Source organism: Chrysemys picta, chromosome 6 (assembly GCF_011386835.1).
Source record: "Chrysemys picta bellii isolate R12L10 chromosome 6, ASM1138683v2, whole genome shotgun sequence".
Taxonomy (NCBI): domain Eukaryota; kingdom Metazoa; phylum Chordata; order Testudines; family Emydidae; genus Chrysemys; species Chrysemys picta.
The window spans coordinates 117,549,777-117,571,105 of record NC_088796.1 but is presented as its reverse complement, the minus strand read 5'-3'; the positions used below and the strand labels follow the sequence as shown (position 1 = coordinate 117,571,105).

Here is a 21,329-nt window from a genome sequence, read left to right as displayed (position 1 = left end):
AATGACCTACGAGGAGTATAATCTCAGCTGGTTATTCAACACAGCTGTTGGACATGTCTCTTTCTTTTAGCTTTAACTGTGACCAGTTCTTCATCTATATTGTCACTAATACAAAGCTGTGTTTACTAAAATAAATGAAAGATTACACTTGTGAGGACTGTAATAACTACAATATTAACAAGAGCAATCCTCCAGGGTCAGTCCTGTCCTTCCAAAATACAGGTGCACTGTATATATTTTTAAAACTCCAAAGATGCATTGCTTCCCCTATGAACACAAGCACTAGAGGTGTGCAGGCTGCAGGCTTGTCTCCCCAGCCCAGAAGAGACTGACCACAACCAAAGTCTGATTCAGGCCCTCAACTTTAAGGAGTCTGGTGGCACCTTAAAGACTAACAGATTTTTTTCGGCATAAGCTTTTGTGGGTAAAAAAAACCACTTCTTCAGATGCATAGAGTGAAAATTGCAGATACAAGCATAAATATATATTGGCACATGAAACGAAGGGCGTTACCTTACAAGTGGAGAACCAACATTGAAGGCCAATTCAGTCAGGGTGGATGTGGTCCATTCCCAATAATTGATGAGGAGGTGTCAATACCAAGAGAGGGAAAATTGCTTTTGTAGTGAGCCGGCCACTCCCAGTCCCTATTCAAGCCCAAATTGATGGTGTTAAGTTTGCAAATGAATTGTAGCTCTGCAATTTCTCTTTGAAGTCCGTTTTTGAAGTTTTTTTATTGCAGGATGGCTACTCTTAAATCTGTTATTGAGTGTCCAGGGAGATTGAAGTGTTCTCCTACTGGCTTTTGTATGTTACCATTCCTGATGTCTGATTTATGTCCAATTATCTTTTTACGTAGAGACTGTCCGGTTTGGCCAATGTACATGGCAGTGGGGCATTGCTGGCACATGATGGCCTATATCACATTAGTAGATGTGCAGCTGAATGAGCCTCTGATGGTGTGGTTGGGTCCTATGATGGTGTCGCTAGAGTAGATACGGGGACAGAGAAGACAACAGGGTTTGTTACAGGGATTGGGTTAGTGTTTCTGTGGTGTGGTGTGTCGTTACTGGTGAGTATTTGCTTCAGTTTGGGGGATTGTCTGTAAGTGAGGATTGGCCAGGAGTGGACCACATCCACCCTGACTGAATTGGCCTTCAACATTGGTTCTCCACTTGTAAGGTAACTCCCTTCTCTTCATGTGCCAATATATATTTATGCCTGTATCTGTAATTTTCACTCCATGCATCTGAAGAAGTGGGTTTTTTACCCATGAAAGCTTATGCCCAAATAAATCTGTTAGTCTTTAAGGTGCCATCGGACTCTTCCTTGTTTTTGTAGATACAGACTAACATGGCTACCCCCCTGATACTTGCCCTCAACTTTGTTTCTTCACAGTAAAACATAGAATCATAGAACCACAGGGTTAGAAGGGACCTCAAGGATCATCTACTCTAACCCCCTGACAAGTTGTAGGATTTGTTTTGTCTAAACCATCCAAGATGGCTGTCAAGCCTCCTTTTAAAAACCTCCAGGGAAGGAGCCTCCAAAACCTACCTAGGCAGTCTGTTCCATTGTCCTACAATTCAGTACATAGGCCCCTGGAGAAGATCCCAAGTCAGAGGAAAAAGACTGGGTTTATCTATTCCCTAGAACAGGGGTTCTCAAACTGGGGGTCAGGACACCTCAGGGGGTCACAAGGTTATTACATGGGGGGTCGTGAGCTGTCAGCCTCCACCCCAAACCCCGCTTTGCATCCAGCATTTATAATGATGTTAAATATATTAAAAAGTGTTTTTAGTTTATAAGGGGGGGGTCGCACTCAGAGGCTTGCTATGTGAAAGGGGTCACCAGTACAAACGTTTGAGAACCACTGCCCTAGAGCTTCCTGCTCTACCAGCCATTTCCCTAAAAGTCACCCTGCTACAGACACTGCTTCCTGTAACTGCTTCATAGACTCATAGAATCCTGTAACTGCTTCATGTAACTCACCAGCCTTTATAGGAAATGCTTGAGCCCTTAACAATTAGGTCTGATAATCCCTTCCACCAGTCCCAAACACCAGTACTTAAAGGGGCTCTGCCTCAGAAAAGGGCTGGCTGACACCAAATCCCCCTGGCCCCTAAAGGGGCAGACCATGCTGTTACCAGATGATACTTGTTGTGGTGATGAATGCTCATATATTGGGAGTCAATATCAAGTTCTCAGTGTTAAGAAGGAACAAATACCCTTTTAGTACTTTAGATTAAATAGTCTATATCGGGGATCGGCAGCCTTTGGCATGAGGCCCGCCAGGGTAAGCACCCTGGTGGGCCGGGCCGGTTTGTTTACCTGCCATGTCTGCAGGTTTGGCTGATTGTGGCTCCCACTGGACTCAGTTCACCGCTCCAGGCAACGGGGGCTGCGGGAAGTGGCACGGGCCGAGGGATGTGCTGGCCGCCGCTTCTCACCGCCCCCATTGGCCTGGAGCAGCGAACCGCGGCCAGTGGGAGCCGCGATCGGCCAAACCTGCGGACGCGGCAGGTAAACAAACTGGCCCAACCCACCGGGGTGCTTACCCTGGCGGGCTGCGTGCCAAAGGTTGCCGATCCCTGGTCTATATTGTCATCCTGGTGCATGGAGTACTGTACACCACACATAACTTACACTAGCATTTAAAGGAGTTTCAGCTGTACAATAAATTCCCTGACCATAACCATGATATTTCAGCACATTACAAAGAAGCCTAGAGCCATAAAGTCACCTTGGCTCCACACGGGTGGTTTCCAGATACTCTTTTTGTCACTCAGATAATTTTGGATTGCACACTCCTCCTTTAAGTGACATTGGCCCACAGCATTGTAATAATCCTTGGGCTGCTCATTCTGCAAAACAAATAGCCTAAAGTATAAAATTTAAGACGCTAAAAAGTGATGGAAAATAGCATTTTGTTTTTCCTATCCTGCTTCCCATTGGGTAGAGCTGTTTGATTCCCAGCCTCAGAGATTTTGTTATGCCTGAGTTTCTCTGGATGTTCTTGAGTGTAACTGAGAGCAGAATCTGGGCCCAAGACAAGCCTGGTTCTCTCATAGTGAAAGAAAGGATCAAATATTTGGAAGCAAGGAGAATCCTCATCAACATGACATGCTGCCCTCATCTCCTCTTCTCTCCTTTCACCCCATTCTCTTCCAGTTGGTGGGGGCAGTACCACTGTGAATACTAGAGACTGACCATCATAATTTTACCTCCCCTGTTGATCCTGTGTGCAGGTTGAGGCCGGGGGAGGATTCCCTTGGTACAGCTATTGCCGGAAGAGCCGTAATGCTCCTACCAAGCCCCAGCGTGAGATGTGTACCAGAGGCAAGGCTGTGGACGTGTGTAAGAGGCAGGGCTGCGTCAGCATGCAGTGCTGTGGCTATTAGGATGGCCTTGGGATGCTTTTATAACGTAACTCAGTCCCCAGAGGTGTCCAAATTACACAGGCCCTGGAGCAGGTCAGGATCAGCCGGATTAAAGCCACGTTAGCACACCACCGCCACCACCCTGGTCTATGAAAGAGATACTGCACAGAATCTCATCCTAGTGTTTCCACTTTATTTCAGTGTTTTAAGCGATCTTTACAGTTTCAAAATAGATTGAACAACCCCTCCGCCCCCCAGCCCCGGACACTGTTTTTAGTTACTCCACATAAAAGCATAAGAATAAAATCTTATGAAAGCAACAGCATTGATTGTAAGCTCGTCAAGGCAGGTGCTATCTGTACTGTGTATTTTTACAGGCCCTAGCACAGTAGGGCCTGATCTTGACTAGAGCCTCTGAGCGGTACAGTAATATAAATATGAATCAAGAATGATATGTTGGATATCTGCACTTGCTGGGTGGTTGAATGCCTGGGGCCCTCTGACCTTGTGCCTCCAAAGCACATGAGATGCACTGGCGTCTGATATCATTTCTACTACAGACATACCATGTTACATGCTACTACTTATGTAAACATTGTCCTGGTTTTTCGTCACACTTTGGAAAAACTTGTATTTCACAACTATAATGTCACAGCTATGGATTAAAGCCCGCTAATGACATCATAGCCATGAGGCCCGATTCTTTTCGCTAATTGGGAGTGAAAATGTCACACTCAGTTTTCATTTATACAGAAGATAGATACATATTGTGCAGAGGAGAAATGCATGAACTTGAAATACAAGCCTATGTGATCAACTGAGCTCATTTTCCAATACCAATATGAACCCTGTGCTGCTGGGATTTGAAACTATCAGATCACAGCTTGGAAACATTCTATGCAAGCTCCACCCTCTTCTCTGCAGTCTGAAGTCTTAGAGACTGTATGCTGCAAAACTGTAAAAAGCCAGGAAACCATAAAATAAGCACAGCTGTAATCCATAAAGTCCCCCTTCAGTTCTGAGACAACTCTTAAAACAGTCTAACTTTGAACGTTTCTGTTTTTCTTTTCCACTAAATTTGAATGTGAACGATAACTTTTGGGAAGGGCCCCAGGGGGGTAGGTTGGGAGGGGGGGAAGAGGAGAGGGGAGGGGAGAGAGACGGGAACATTACAAATAAATAAATCTAGTTATCACTCCTTCTTGATTTAATCAGCATTATTTTGTTTGCAGCAGTTCAAAAAAAATTGTGCTGGGCACACAGATGTCATTGGATTGTGCAGACTGAGTAGATTAGATATGAGAGAAACTTTGAAATATTATAGAATATTCTTGGAATGTAAATACATGATTATTAAAAGGCGGGCGAAAAATTGAATTTTGTGTAAACAAAAATCGAACTTGTACTAACAAAAATTACTTGTTGTCTGCAGTACAATCCCTTGGGTTTCATTGCCTCCTCAGAGAAAGAAGATTGTCTGGAAAATAAACTAACAAAAAAAATAAAAAAATCCATTTGGTCCAAGGACTGCTCTCAAGTATTTTGGGATATCTCCATTTTACAGTCATCCATATGTCCCAGGAATGAGGGAGCAACACAGCTGGTTTCTGTATTGTTTATTAGCCTAGGAGGTTTTTTTTTCTACCTGGAAAGCTCCTTTGGGATGATCGTTTTAAAATACAGCATATTTTGCTTTCATTTACAGAGACCTCGGAGAGCCGCTGGTGATTTCATGAACTCTGACAATTGCACTGTGTCCCTTCTCCTCAGAAGAGGAAAAAGGTCCTGTCCAGAAAAGTCAAACCATTCACAAAACATTTTGGATCTCAAATTGAGATCTGGCCAGTGTAATATCCTAAATCAAGGAGACAGTTTGGGGAAATAATCAAGGCTCACTGGCAGTCAAAGGTTAAGGGGACTGAGTGAATCAGAAACACACACATACAAACACGCATTCCTCCTCATTAATCCAAGTGTCCCTCTTTCAAAATAAACACAGTCACTGACCTCCTTCACTTTTCATCTGTGCCTGTGCCTCAAAGCTTCAGAGGCTGTATGTGCAACGAAAGAGAGCAAAGTGATGATGCCAGCCCTGATAAACATCTCCTTCATATTAAATATTGGCTGGATTTTTTTTAAAACATAAAAGACGACCTCTTCAAGGCTTTGAAAGGTGAGCACAGGATCAAAGCAGCCAGTACTGAGGTTGCCAGATGGGAATGTCATCAGTGCAGAAGGAAAACCCATTATTCTTTTAAAAAACAAATAAATGCATAAATATAAACAAGCCCTTGCAGTTTCTAAGGGTCCTGGGTTGTACGGAACATCAGGAACCAATTACACATCTCTGCAGTGAGGCTGGGGCTGACCCCCCGAATTCAATGCTGCCCGGAGCTGGGGTTGAGCGCCTGAGACCCATACCACCTGCCGCTGGGGCTGACCCACCAAGGTACGCGCTGCCCAGGGGCTCAACTCTGAAGCCAACACTGCCCGCCAGCAGCAAATTTCTCCCCTCCTGCTGGTGGGCAGTGCTATCTTCAGCTGATCTCTCGGCAGCAGCTGCTGCTCTCTGCTCTGCCTTGCAGCTGGGACAAATGTCCAGGTTTTGGCAAAAAAGTAGGGATGCCCGGGACAGAGCTGAAAATGGTGACTGTCCTGGCCAAAATGGGATGTATGGTCACCCCTAGCTCAGAGGCCCCAGCTGAGACTGGGGGTCCCATTTTGCTAGTTACTGTACAATTAGTATGAAAAAGTCTTGGTCCTCCAAGCTGGCAATCTCAATAGGCAAGACACGTCAAGAGTCAGAGAAAGGAAATACCATTTTCCCCATTAGCAGCTGAAGTACAGAGACATTAAGTGACTTGCGCAAGGTCACGCATGAAATCTGTGGCAGTGCTAGGAATTGAAACCAAATCTCTGGGATCTCAGACTAGTCCCTAAACCACAAATTTGTCCTTCCTTTCTGTACACTTTGCTGATGGGGGGGAGGGTGAGTAGAAAGTAGCTAAACGGTACCTTAATTAACCCAAAATTTTGTTTTTGATCAAAAACTACAAAGAAACAAAAAAACCAAATCACATACACACACTCAGTGAGATAAATGGGTACAATATAAAGGGTACAACTTGGTTTATTTCACTGGAATTGTTCCCACTTACATCAGGGTGAACTCAGTCCACTAAGATTTTGGGGACACACATGACTAATAGCACCGTGTGTATGCATATGAAACACACTCTTCAATTGTTCAATCTGCTTTTCAGTTGTTTACACTTTTCACCTCCCGGCTGAGTTTCTAACCCCTGAATGTTCTGGGCTGAGTTCTCTCTTTTAGCGTTGTGCACATTGGTCAGCACTTTTCACACGAAGTGTTGGAATAAATACTTAGTAATGGGACTGATTCTGTCAGCCTGACTCATGCTAAGCAGTATCTTCCTCCTTTGGTTTCAGTGGGATGCCTTGCAGAGGAAGATGCTTCGTGGTGTGAGAAAGGGTGGCAGAATCTAGCCCTTCTGCGATATGAAACAGGAAAAGGAAGCTAATCCTTCAGCCAACATGCACTTGAAATTAAATGACAAAGGAGCTCATATTGCACCATTGCTACCACAGTGACTGTAAAGGGAACTGTTCATTCTCAGCAATGTTTAATGATTTTGTTCTGTGATGTTTCACATTACTAGGGGGATGTCTCGTCTCTCTGTAGCTAATGCTGAAGCATGGCTCTTGTTAAAGCTCCCCATTCCCATTCTAGTTCCTATAGGCAGTATAAATAGGGTGGCAGAGGAATAAAGCCCCAGTTGTGGTAGAGGATTCCCCCAGCACAGACACTACAGAAGACAAACAGGAGGCTTCGCTCTGAGCCCTGATATAGGGAGGCATGGGGATGGGGGGAATGTATCTGCAGCACTGTGAATTCCAGGCAGTGCAGTGGCCTATAGGGTAACTTGGGGAGGCTGCCATAAGTTGGATAGGTCCCCAGGGCTGTCTAAATTATGCCAGAGGTCCCAAAGCAGCCCAGGATTGGGAGGGCACAAAGGTGGCTTAAAACCAGCATTGCCAACTCTCTCCCCAAGGCTGTTAGTTCTGTGTGAGATGCAGCCCAGAATCTCATCCCTACTTTATCCCCTTGGTCAAAAACCAGCTGAACTCTTTCAAATTTGGTACAGCCTAAGCTGCCACTACACAGAATTTTTTCACCAGCTGTGTGGTAAATTAAAAACCTGAGTTTGTGGGAGGCTGTGTCCAGCATTTTTAAGTGTGCTGACATTTTAAGAATCTTCCAAACATTGTTTGGCTTGCTCTGTTTAACTTCTTCCTTTATCTACAACTTTCAGAATGGTCTGATTCATAGAGAGAGAGAGAGCTCAGCAAGTCTCAGACAGACAAATTTTGTATATCGAGAGCCCATATCTTATTTATACTAAGGCCCCCTTGCATCACTCTCATTTTAAGGTCACTTTGCCCGGAGAGATTGGCGCAATGGAGTCTTGGTGTAAGTGTGAATCAGATTTGCATGCAGAGATTTTTTAAATGTTATATTCAGAAAACTGCACTATTTGACATCTTGGGTAGGGTTTGCTCTACAGACAGGAGTATTTTAAATCTATGATCAATTCAAAAAGTCATACATTCTTATATATAAATGTACACACACACACACACATGCAAATAAGCTATAACTGGTCACATTTAGACACCAGGTCAAGCCCCAAGGATGAGTAGGCATCACTGTAACAGGTTTTGGGGGGGGTGGGAAAGGTCAGGTTTGGGTCGGGTCTGAAAGCAACTCAACCCTCTCAGGCTCGGGTAGGGTTCAGGTCAGCTTGTGCTCAGATCAGACTTTAAAATTAGGCCTGAGCAGATCTCTAACTTCTTGATCTCTCCGTCAGTAAAATGACCCACCTTCTCTGGGCTCAGTGTGTTCTGGAAACAATGCTCCTTACTTCATCCCAGCCAGTAGAGGGGGCGTTCCGGATTCCCCTCCCCGCACACACTTTTTTTTGAATGATTAAGTTCGAGTGATTTTCAACACCTTCACCTGAGAGAACATCCAGTGCCTAGGGCCCATGTCTCTCCACTGGCACTTGTTTTACACTTGATGTAACTGTATTGACTTCAATACTTCAGTACCGTAACTCCTGGTTTACACCATTGCGAGATCATAATTAGACGCATAGTAGCAGTTCTTTAATATAAGTTCTTCCTTCTTCTTCTGTTTATCGTTTTTAAAAAGGAGGGCTGAGCAAGCTGGGGGAGATCTCCTTCTGAGTTTATAGCAGTTTGATTCCTGGCCAAAACGAGACTCCAAAACCTCCTACAATATGGAACGTAGACATTACAGCTGTTTCCTGTAGAGTTCCTAAAGGGTGGAGCTGGAAAGTTATGTGGGCGAACATGTGGGATCATGGTTGTTTTCGCTATTGTAATGGATATTTTGACAGGGAGATTTTGACAGTTCATTGTGTGATGGGCTGTCAGTTCACCTCATGGCACAGGGTGTCTGACACTGAGCAAGACAATGAGCCTAATAATTTAGGGCCCAATCTTGATCCCATTGAAGTAAATGGTAAAACTTCCATTGACTTCAAAGGGAGCAGGAGTTGTCAGCTTCTGAGAGGAAGCTTTACCATTTATTTATTTTAGGGCTGTCAAGCGATTAAAAAAATTAATCGCAATTAATTGCATGATTAATCATGCTGTTAAACAATATTAGAATACCATTTATTTAAATATTTTTGGACATTTTCTACATTTTAAAACATTAATTTCAATTACAACATAGAAAAAGAAAATGTACAGTGCTCAGTTTATATTTTTATGACAAATATTTGCACTGTAAAAAAAACCAAAATAAATTGTATTTTTCAATTCCCCCATTACAAGTACTGTAGTGCAATCTCTTTATCAGGTAAGTTGAACTTATAGGAGATAATGCTACCCACTTCTTCTTTACAATGTCACCTGAAAGTCAGAAAAGGCGTTCGTGTGGCACTGTTGTAGCCAGCGTCGCAAGATATTTATGGGCCAGATGCACTAAAGATTCTTATGTCCCTTCATGCTTCAACCACCATTCCAGAGGACATGCATCCATGCTGATGATGGGTTCTGCTCGATAACGATCCAAAGCAGTGTGGACCGACGCATGTTCATCTTCATCATCTGAGTCGGATGCCACCAGCAGGAGGTTGATTTTCTTTTTTGGTGGTTCAGGTTCCGCATCAGAGTGTTGCTCTTTTAAGACTTCTGAAAGCATGCTCCCCACCTCGTCCCTCTCAGATTTTGGAAGAGGCTTCAGATTCTTAAACCTTGGGTCGAGGTTTAAGAAATCTCACATTGGTACCTTCTTTGCACTGTCATCAGTGCTGTCCTCTTGCACGCCTTTTTCCATGGATGTTCCCAATCTGACCCTGCTCATCCTCAGCTGATATTGAATCATCAACCTGCGTTCCTGTGCCACCAGGAATTAGCTCACACACAAAACATTGCGGGGGAGGACAGGGCAAGGGGCAGGCACTCAGAATGGCACAGTCAATGAACCTGGATATATATTTCTCATTTTGCACTTTGAACTGGGAAAAAAAGGTGATTTACTGGACACCCTCTGGAATTTACTGCTTTTTTTCTCAGCTTGGAAAAAGGGTCTGTGACCTGATTTATCAGAGTTACTGAACACCTGCATTTCCCATCTCCTGGAACATGTCAGCCCATGTCTTCCTTCTCCTCCGTATCTGGCTCAGGCAGTCCACAGATGTGGAGGGGGTTTGTGGTTGCTCAACACCTACGTTTCCGCTAAGCTGCATGGCCGCGCAGCAGCCTATTAAGTGCTGTGCAGGTGCTTAGGGTGGCGGTGGGGAGAGATGCCTCCCCCTGCCGGCCCCAGCCCAGCCCCACTCCAGACCTGCTGCAGTGGAGAGAGGCACCCCTCCCCCCAGACCTCAACCCAGCCCCGGCCCGGACCTGTCGCGGCTGTGGGAGAGGCGCCTATCCCAGAGACCCGGCCCTGGAGCTGCTGCGGCTGTGGGAGAGGCGCCTCCTGCCCCCAGCCTATGTGCTGCTGAAGGGAGAGAGAGAGCTGGGGGGAGTCCTCTCTCCCTGCTGTAGCCCTGGGGCAGCCTGCACCACAAGCCCATTATCCCTGGCCCCACCACAAAGCCCACACCCCAGTCGGAGCCCTCACCCCCCCCCATACTCCAACCTACTGCCCCAGCCCTGAGTCCCTCATACCCAGCCCCAACCCAGAGCCCTCACCCTCCCACACTCCAACCCTCTGCCCCAGCCCGGAGCCCCCTCCCACACTCCAAACCCCTTGGCCCCACCTCCATCACATGAATTTTGTTATGTGCACCAATATGGAGGTGTTGCATCACACATCACCTCCACATTGGTGCACATAACAAAATTCATTCTGCACATGGGTGGGAAAAATTAGAGGGAACACTGAATCATAGAATATCCAGGGTTGGAAGGAACCTCAGGAGGTCATCTAGTCCAACCCCCTGCTCAAAGCAGGACCAATCCCCTGACAGATTTTTGCCCCAGATCCCTAAATGGCCTCCTCCAGGACTGAACTCACAACCCTGGGTTTAGCAGGCCAATGCTCAAACCACTGAGCTATCCCTCCCCTCCACTGCTCAGCACTTCTGCAAATGTGACTATTCATAGACTTAAAAAAAAAAAAAAAACCTCTTCAAATAAATTATTTGGTGTAGTGTGGCAGGGGACCCACTGCCTCGCAGAAGACCCGGGTTTCTGAGCAGTCATGGCTCTCTTGCTTCCCCTGGGTTGATGGAGATCAGCAGCGGTGCTGTCTGAGATCCAGTGGGCAGACTTGAGTTTCTGTGCTCCGCAGGAAACACCCAACCATGCTGCCCTAACCTACAGAGCATCATTGGTAGCAATAGTAATACCACCTCCCACCCCATCTCCCCTTGAGTCATCAGGAGTGGGGATTGAACATAGGATCTGTGGATCCTAAAGCACAAGCCTCTCCTGCCTGAGCTAAATGGCTGTTAACCAAGGCTAAAGCAGGCTCATCAACCTGTGTCCCAGCCTCCCCTACAGGGAGGTGGAGAACCACGCAGAGTGAGTAAAACAGCGACAGAGGAGGCATCATTTAATATTCTCTAAACTGCAACCCATCTAGCTTTGCCACTGCGAGGTAAAAGTGGAAGCGGTAGGAAAACAAAGTGTTTAAAAGTATCCATTTCATCTGCTGGCACAGTAGGAACAATTCACCCAGCCCATTAAAGGTTAAAAATAAAAAAGCATGCTGAATTCCCATCACATCCCAGCGTAGCCTTCAAGCATTGGAACATAACATTTGAAGATTCATGGCAGGAAAAAACAAACGCCAAGAGGGCTTGCATTGCTCTCAAATATCTTTAGTGGAGTGGGATACATTTCTCAAGCGGGTCAAAAGGTAACAAGTGTAACTAATTACCGTTCTATGAGTGCTTTTCACGCCACTTAGCATCGCCCCGCTGCACAGCTCAAAGCGGAAATGAAATGGCCACGCTACAGGTGAATGCAGCAGGCTTCATGTGACAGCACAGCAGTCTCACATGCAGCCAGGAACAATTATGGGCAACTCTCAAAAGATTTGGGTTTGGTTGAATAAGCTACCGCATGTTGGGATGCTTACCAAACCAATCAAATAGTCTAAGGGTAGGTCTAAACTTACCTCCGGGTCCGGCGGTAAGCAATCGATCTTCTGGGATTGATTTATCGCGTCTTGTCTAGACGCGATAACTCGATCCCAGAAGTGCTCACCGTCGACGCCAGTACTCCTGCTCGGCGAGAGGAGTACGCGGCATCGACGGGGGAGCCTGCCTGCCACGTCTGGACCCGCGGTAAGTTCGAACTAAGGTACTTCAACTTCAGCTACGTTATTCACGTAGCTGAAGTTGCGTATCTTAGTACGAAGTGGGGGGTTAGTGTGGACCAGGCCTAAGGCTGCACAATGGAGTTGGAAATCTCACGCATGCAGGCTTCTTTCACCTTTCTGGCACTTAGACTGCTTCTGGCCAGAAGCTGCCTTTCCCCTACTTCCTTGGAACATTCAATTTTGCACCCATCTGGAAAAAACACTCAGCCACACATTTCAGAAACGTTTGGTTCTAAAACTGTGCTCAGACTCGGGGCCTCTTCTTTGACTGGAATTAGTTTGCCCGTTACTATTATTGGCCAAATCAGTCATTCCTTGCAGGCCCCACTTTCACGTTGAAGTCAGTGGGGTTGATACCAGACACCTCTGTGTTCTTGGGGAACCAGGGTGCAGTATCCAGCCTGACTCATGAAAGACACCCCCTCCCCCCCCCAGCCTCTGCTTAAACCAAAACCCATCAGAGGAAGAAAACTTGCAGAGAGCAGCGAAGGGCGTTGGGAGACATACCTAGACCCCTCCTGACAAGGGTGACAAGATTAAGACATCTCCATTAGCATACAGAATGGAAGCAGAGACAACTCCCCTAGCCACATCTGCATGAAAGATGGGACAGGAAGACATCTCAATTTACATACAGAATGGAGAACAGAGAACCACACTGAATTCTGGGACCAGAAAAAGCAGGGAAGCACTGCATCATGGGAATCTCTGCTCCAGATGCTAATGAACCTATGTCTGCACACGCCCAGCTCAGCAATTATCAGACCAATTCTAGTAATGAATCCTTAATTGATATCCAATACTGAAGCAGCCTAGTTGCATTGTGAGCTCCCTGGAAGAAAACACCCCCCATAGCCAAGAGTGATCAGCTCCTATTGTCTAGTCTAAAGAAAACCCTTGGGTCATCAGTTTACCTATAAACAAATCTAGTGTTCTCCCTTGAACCATTGTATTTTCTCTACAAAAATCCCTACTCACTCTCTAGTCAGGGTTCTGATGCTTAGATCCAAACTATGCATCAGTTCCACTGGAACTCCATCTTCTTCTGACTGATCGTGCTGGGGGCTCTGCCTGTCTCCAGCATTCAGAACCCTCCGCTACCACCATCATCTGGGAACCCCGACCAGTAAAGCCTCATGGAGTGGGTGAGATCCCCCCTCTTTCTCTCTGTTTTCTTTTCTACCTTAGGTATTAACCTTTAATAATGTATGTTATGTTGGTTTAGCTCTCCTTGTGTAGTTATCATTAGTATTCAATAAATAACTTTTATGGTTAAGTTGGTTGCTTCTCTCTCTCTCTTATTGAACTTTACTCTTTTGTGTTTTTAGCTTCCCCCATTCACTCTACAGCAACGCTTCTTTTACCTATGCTAAAGATCCCTGCAGCGCCCAAAATACTGTGGGGTTTGCTCATCAAGTAGGTTACTGCCAGTACCATTGTGATGTGAGAGTGGGGATAGGGACGAGCTGAATCTGGGACACATAAGGGTAACAGCTTGAAAGTGCTGCTTGACCCAGTCCATGGAGCTCAGGGGCATATAAGGAGAGACAGCTTGAAAGTGCTGCTTCCTCCAGTCCAGTGAGTCCAGAGACATATAAGGGGTCAGCTTGACAGTGCTGCTGATTGACCCGGTCTGCTCAGACTTGCTCTGTTAATGTACGTATGGGTGTGTGGGTGTTCATCTGGTTCTGGGGTGGGAGTAACCCAGCCCTAGGGACCCTAGGTCCTGCACGATAGCTCCATTGGGAGGGGACTTGCAGAAGGGAGAAGTAGAGCTCCATATGAAAACACAAGTGACACAAGCGGTACATTGACAGGATTACAGAACCCCCTTCCCCAGAGGAGTAACCCGAATAAATGAGCATACCCCAAAGTAATGGGCACATCTGGTAACAGGGTGCACCAATAACTTAGAGTCAGCCTGTAAATAATTGAAGAGGCTTTAGAAAGTAGAGTGAGCTGGGCAAAATATCAGTAAGGAATTAATAAATAACCCCACAAATGTATACGTTTGCAAACAGCTACTGAGCAGCTCAGTGACTGCTGTCTTCTAGAGAGCAGATTTTCAGTGGACTGGCTTCCCTTTCCAGACCACCCCCAAGAATTTATAGTCACAATTCCATCATCCAAAATTATGAAGCTGCTTTCTCATTAGAAAAGAATCACCTTTTTCTCCTTTGGAGACGAGCATCTTTTGAAACAGGTCCTCCCTGAAGCACTGCAAAAATTTGAGAGTCTCATTTAACAAAATTTCATGTGAAAGCTTTTTTTTTTTTTTTTTTGCGCTCCTTTGTGTGATTTCATCTCTTTCCCCTGCTCTCCAACCCTTACAAACCCAGACCCTCCAAGCAAGGAAGGGAGAATCCAGACTTCAGTAGAGCTGAATTTGCCATCTTGGTTCAATTTCCTGCTCTATCACAGACTCTTTTTGTGATCTTGGGCAAGTTACTTAGAAACCTAAATACCTATGAGGATCTGGGACTAACTTCCATGGACTTCAATGGAAGTCTGGCGCCAAAACACCTTTGCAGATCTGGGCCTTAGACTCTGTGTCTTGTTTTCCCCATCTGTAAAATGGGAACAACAGCACTTCTTTATCCTTCCCAGGTGTGTTGTGAGGATAAATACATTACAGATTGTGAGGCACTCACCTACTATGATAATGGGAACCATGTACGTTTAAAAGTATCCTTTCCTTCTTCCACAGCAGGAACACTGCACCTACCCATTCATGTTTCAAAATTTAAAATTGATAATTAGATATCAAGTGCCCTTAAGGGCTTAAAGTCTTTAAAAGATTTTAAAAAGAAGATGCTTGGCTAAATTCATTCCTGGCACAAGTGGGTGCAACTCTATTGAAGTCAAGAGCGCGGCAGCTGCTTGTGTAACGGCTGACTTTGGCCCATTGGTTTGGCATAAGCATTTGTTCTGTATAATCACTACCTGGGAACATTACCATCTGAGGAACACAGGAAACAAACAGATCTAGGGGAGTGAGCTTTTGCTTCTTTTGTCGAAGGTATAAAGGGGAAAAATGTGTATAAAGGGGAAAAAGGTGGAATGAAAAGCACTCAGTTGGAGAAAATATCTGTGTGACTAATATGTTGGTGAAATTATTCCACAGCAGTACAACTTAAGTGACTTAATCCAAAATACGTCCCTTTACTTATTTATAAATGGGACAACCAACTAAGCTACTGATTAATGGCCAGCTCTCACTCAAAGGAATATAAAAAACTTTGTATCCTCAATACTTTCTTTTTGTAGCTTTTACTTTAGCCCTGGGAAAAATATTAAAAATGTATTATCTTGGTTATGACCATGCTAGAATTTACGTTCAGTTTGGGACTCTTGAGGCTTTTCTAAATGCAATTTTACTTTGGAGTTTATTGTTTATTCCACATGATGAATGGGGCTTTGGCTATGAGAATAAAACCGTCCCTCTGTCTATCATTTCCAAATTTCTCACTAACTAAAATTCCTAGGAAGAGCTCTGTTCTGTGTTTTCTTAGTCTTATTTATTTGGAGTCAGTTTCTGCTGTCCTGAGGGGTGACCCTTTGACCTGCACTCTGATTTTCACTCCATCTAGTAAAAAAAAAACTAAAATAAAAATAAAAAAACCACTTTTAGTCCATCACCCAAGACCTGGTGTTTGGAAGCATTTCCCTTCTGGAGATAAGCCAGTGATCTCCTTTTCTGTCAGGCAAAGATATATGAACTACTAGGCTACAGAATAGTCCCTCTCACAAGCCTCTCCCTCTTGTTTCTCTCTTTGCAAGCCTCCGCAAACTTGCCGTGGAAGATGGAAACGCACTGTGTGTGGTTTGGAAACCAAAAGCCCAGCTTTGGCTCAAGCTGTGTGTCATGCTCAGCACAAAAGAACATTTTAAACCTGTTCCGGTTAAAAAAACCCTCTAAGGACAAAAGGTTGGGAATTACAAAAGAAAAATCAGCAGGGTGTCATTCTTAACAAGTCTGTGAATATTTTCTTTTACAGAGAAAATGATAGTTTTGCTTGTGCATAGCCATCCAACATCATTACTAAGGGAACGTAAACTCCTGGGATGCAGACTGTGTCCCCTAGATCCGTGCGCAGAGGGCACTGTTTAGATCTCCTTCCACCCATGGACGAAAGGTGAGCTCCCTCTATAGCACCATTCCCACCCCCACCTCCTGGGACTCTGCAAGAGACCATTGGTGTGGAGCTTAGGCAGGAGGAAGTCAGGGAATGGATAGACCACATTATCTGCCATCAGTCCTATGGTAATTGCCAGGCTATATTACTTTTTCCATCAAGACCCTCTGCACAATCTACCTATCTGTACTTATATGCCTCCGTTACCATAATATCTGAGCAACTCACAATCTTTAATGTCTTTATCCTCACATACCCTGTGAGGTAGGGAAGTGCTATTATCCCCATTTTACGGATGGGGGGACTGAGGCACAAAGTCTTACGGTATGTCTACACAGCAACTATACATCTGTTGCTGGGCCATGCCAGTCAACTGAGGCTCAGGCTGCAGGGCTGGTTCATGGTTGTGTTTAAGGGTATGTCTACACACAGAGACTTGCCCCACATCATGCAGGGAATCACAGCCAGGAACTGAACCCAGTCCCTCAAATCCAGAGCCAGCGCCATAACCACTGGCGCAGGGAACCCATTTTAAGGGGGATTCCAGGGCTAGCTACAGCCAGGGGATGTGTGATGGCCCAGCTTCATTGAAGTGTTGCTGCCAGTGAGCAAATCAAAGGCCCTCAACATGTTATTTTTCATAGAATTCTTTCAGTTTTTACAAGGGGCCAAAATTCTGAAGCCCTGACTGAGGAAAACCTCTCATTTGCTGCAGAGGGAGTTTTGTCTGTGTAGAGAACTCACAATTTGGCCCAAGGTAAAGTCAGTTCTGGGCCCAACTGAACTGTCATCCTTCTCAATGGGAAGCCCTTTTATAAAGGGAGATTGTCAAGGTTTTACCTCCAGTTGACTGTTTCTTCCTGCGACAGATGGCTGCGTCTAAAACCAACATTGTAAGTGGTGAAAGATTTACAGCAAATCTACAGGTTGGGCTTATAGTAGTGGTTAGTGCCCAGATACCACAGCGAGGACAGTGATAGAGATGCCTAGAGATAGTGTTACAGTCTATCACCTGGCAAGCAGAAACTACTGTTATACGATTAGATTCCTGCTTTTTATCCACTTCCCTGTTCATTAGTGTAGGATTTGGGACAGCACTACACCTGCTCTATGTTTTGTCTCAAATAGAACTGCACTGGGAGAGAATAAACTAGCATGACCCTTGACATTTCTGTTGATTTTTCCAGGAGCTCTCTTGAAAGCTAAATTTGCGTAAATGTGAAACAAGAGCAGCTTGGTGCTGCCAGGAAACAAAGGCACTGATGTATTTGTATACAATCCAGTTCAATCCAGCGAGGAATTCACTCTTTAACACAGGGTGACTCTGATGAGGGATTTTCAAAGCAAAAAGGTGTATTATATATAAAATCAATACCAAAATTCCATACCTTCGTTAAGTGTTAAACCAAAGTTCAGCAATAAATATTCACATTAGAAACTCTTAGACTTCTAACTTTGTGGTAACTTTAATCATATCAAAGTTCAGAAGATATCTGACCTACTACAAATCCATCACATATTTGCTGCTTCAATACCTAGTATCTCTCAGGGACTTATCTGGCCCCTGTCATTGTATCCGAGTGCCTCCCACTCTATCGTATTTATGTTTACAACACCCCTGCGAAGTAGGGCAGTTCTACCATCCCCATTGCACAGATGGGAAACTGAGACAGAGTCTAAATGACTTGCCCAAGGCCACACGAAAGAGTCTATGGCAGTGCAGGGACGTGGCCCCAGGTCTCCCAAGTCTAAGCTTAACCAAAGAGCTATCCTTCCTCCAAACATTAATTTTCTATGTGTAGGTGCAGACTTGGACATCAGGACGTATCTGGCCTGTAATCATATCACCTTGGGTTCTGATCACATCAGGTTTCACAAACTAAGCTGAACCGGACCTGGCCAGTACTTGGTTATGAAAGCTCTGGAGAATGTCATGGTGCTTCAGGAAGTGGTTGGTGGGGATAGTGAGATGTTACTTTTCCTTCTGTGTCAGTATGGACAATTCCCCAGCATGGCTTTAGACGGTGCTGTGCTGCTGGAAGCAATGGCTTTCGGATAACACTTTTTGTAAGCATACGATTGCTATCATGGTTACACTCCGGTCACATTATCAAGGTTTTCTTTGCAATATGATGGCTAGGCTTACTTTAAAAAAAGAAACCGATTCCAAAGATTCTCAGGGATTGTCAACCTGGCCCAATTTGAGCCATGAGGTCTATTTTCTCCCAGTGCAATGGTTTAAGCAATAATAATCATCTAGAAGGTCAATTTACCCCCTAACAAGCCATATCATAGATAACAGTTTGACAGACGTAACAACTATGACCCAAAGCCTGGAAATGGTTATTGGGAGAGCCTGGACAGGTACTTTCAGCACATCATTTAAAAACAATGTTACTTTCATGACTGTTGGCAGGTGATGTCATGGAAAAACATGGATTGCTTTAAAAAAAAGTCTGCAAAGTGTCCTTCGGGGCTCAGACTCTGCTCCTCTTTCTCCACTACACATCTCGGGAGATAATGCATTCTAGTATTGCGTGTGTCATCTCTGTGCTGAAAACTTACTACCCCTCACCTGTCCCCTTATTTGTATCTATGATGGTCTGACCTATCATCTGAGATGTCCCACCACTGACGCAAGCCCAACATGGCAAAAAACAGCTTAGGAAGAACAAGGAGGAGCCTCTTTCCTCTTCTTCACTTGACTTGAAATCACTACTTTCTTACCCAGGCTCACAATCTTGGAGTCATTCTCCCAGTACCTCCAGACTGGCACCAGGTCCTGCCATTTCTTTCTCTACCACATATTCAAACTTCATTCTGTCCCCACTGTCCTTTTAGCTAAAACGGCCACTTCTCAACCCCCAGGAGCAACCCCACAAAAAAACAAACAAATGTGGAAGTACAACTCAAGAAAGTAAACGCTGGTGATCAGGTAATGAGATTTCAGTTTCAGGATTCCACAGGGTGATTCTAAACAAACAAATACGAAAAAGGACTTTTAAAATGATGAAAAGTACCTTTAAACAGCACCCATTCAACTGACTGACTGGATTATTGAGAGAGAGAGAGAGAGAGAGTGCAACACACATAAATAGACAGGGAAAACAGAATATTACAGACACAACGCCACATTAAAATGTGTGTAGCTCTTTAAAAAAAAACCAACAAAACTTAATAGTTCTTTTTGTTGTCTTACCTACTCAATGCGGCATTTTCCAAGAGATGCAATTTTTTATTTTATTCTGTGGTACATTTTAAATGGCTTTGCTTTTGTTCGGCATAGCTGCTCTCTTGTTACTTTCTAGCATTGCACGTTGCTTTCCTGTTTCAGACTGGTGGCAGCCAGTCTAAATTAAAGTCAGATGCCTTTCTTGTTACAGCCAGTAAAGGATTAGGGGCGTGTGTGGGTATGTGTTCTTCATTCCCATTAGACAGTTCCTAGGCATTTCAGACATCTAAAGGTTGTTGTCATTAAGTCTGCACTTACTTTGGATCATTATGGCACAATACACTCATTGTTACAATTATTTGTTTTATCGTTGTGCTAGGTGCTGTGAAGACATAATAGATCAGGGGTAGGCAAACTATGGCACGCGTGCCGAAAGCAGCATGTGAGCTGATTTTCAGTGGCACTCACACTGCCCGGGTCTTGGCCACGGTCCGGGGGGGCTCTGCATTTTAATTTAATTTTAAATGAAGCTTCTTAAATATTTTAAAAACCTTATTTACTTTACATACAACAATAGTTTAGTTATATATTATAGACTTATAGAAAGAGCCCTTCTAAAAATGTTAAAATGTATTACTGGCACACGAAACCTTAGAGTGAATAAATGAAGACTCGGCACATCACTTCTGAAAGGTTGCCAACCCCTGTAATAGACAGTGCCTGCCCGGAAAAGCATAAAATCTTAAGTCATAACTGTGCAACTGACTCAACGTAGGCAGATTCCCACACCCACATGGAGCCCCACAGACTTAGGGGTCCCCTCACCTAGAGTCTGTTCTGGGATCAGGCCTAAGTTTGACATAATGCACAACATACTGGAGAAAAAAAATGAACAGGGAATGGAGGGGCCACTGGATGGGGTAACTGAACATGAACATTTTTTTTTGCACAGACCAGTTCTTTGTACAATTTGAGGTAAAGAGAGGGTTGTTAATGGTGCTAGATAACTGCCCAAAAACTATTACATCAATATCGTACCAGCACATGGAAGATTATCCCCACAGAGAATCGGAAAGGTTGTATGTTACTGGTGCAGAGTTGCCTCACATTACAGTATCTAACTCCGGCTACTTTTTCACAAGGGACAGTAAAGCACATTTTCTGCAACTATCTTGGATCATTTCAGGCTTCAAATGCACAGGCTCGGCCCGGGGGTATCAACTATTTACCAACACCAGAGAACAAAAATAGCTTTCATTTGCTGCATTCCCGGCTGACCATGCAATGACTTGTGGTTGTTGTAGGCCACCACAGAGCTCCCACATAAAGAGCTTTAATGTGCTCTAAGTTCCAAAGCCAAACAAAAGGCTGCTCTGTGCTTTGGAGACCTTACGGGCTGGTGTCACGCTGATTATCTGGTCTTGTGTCAATGTTGCTTCTGGGGGGACCTTAGCTACAGTGGGAAAGCGTTTGAAGCGGCCACCTTGCCAGTCTGAAGAGTAAAAACATTTTCAAGGGATGACCTTGTCTGCAGCTGGCACACCGCCCACCGTGCCAGCCCTTGTGAAATGTTCCCTACAGTCTCTGGCCGCTGGATCGGTGGGAAAAAAAATAAAGTTCCTGGTGTTAGACGATACTGTAACTGGTGGAACTCGACCAGCTCTTGACACTGATGTTGTAGGATGCATGATGCGATGGCTCAGAAGTACAGTTTCATTCCCTGTGGTGCCGTCCCTTGTCACCTCCTCCCGGTTGTA

The 21,329-nt window shown here is 44.7% G+C and overlaps 1 protein-coding gene across 4 annotated transcripts in view; it reads right to left on the bottom strand.

The window, feature by feature from the left end:
- Positions 1–19,753, bottom strand: part of LPAR1 (lysophosphatidic acid receptor 1) — a 141,668-nt gene extending 121,915 nt beyond the window's left edge. For 2 of the 4 annotated variants that reach the window (XM_042850377.2, XM_005294775.4), the window contains exon 1: positions 19,600–19,747. The gene's annotated coding sequence lies outside the window, so the exon portion shown is untranslated. Of the gene's footprint in view, positions 1–14,430; positions 14,483–19,599 lie in introns of all 4 variants that reach the window. The other 2 variants (XM_065549705.1, XM_005294779.4) reach the window with 2 other exon arrangements.
- Between the last annotated feature and the right edge of the window lie 1,576 nt (positions 19,754–21,329).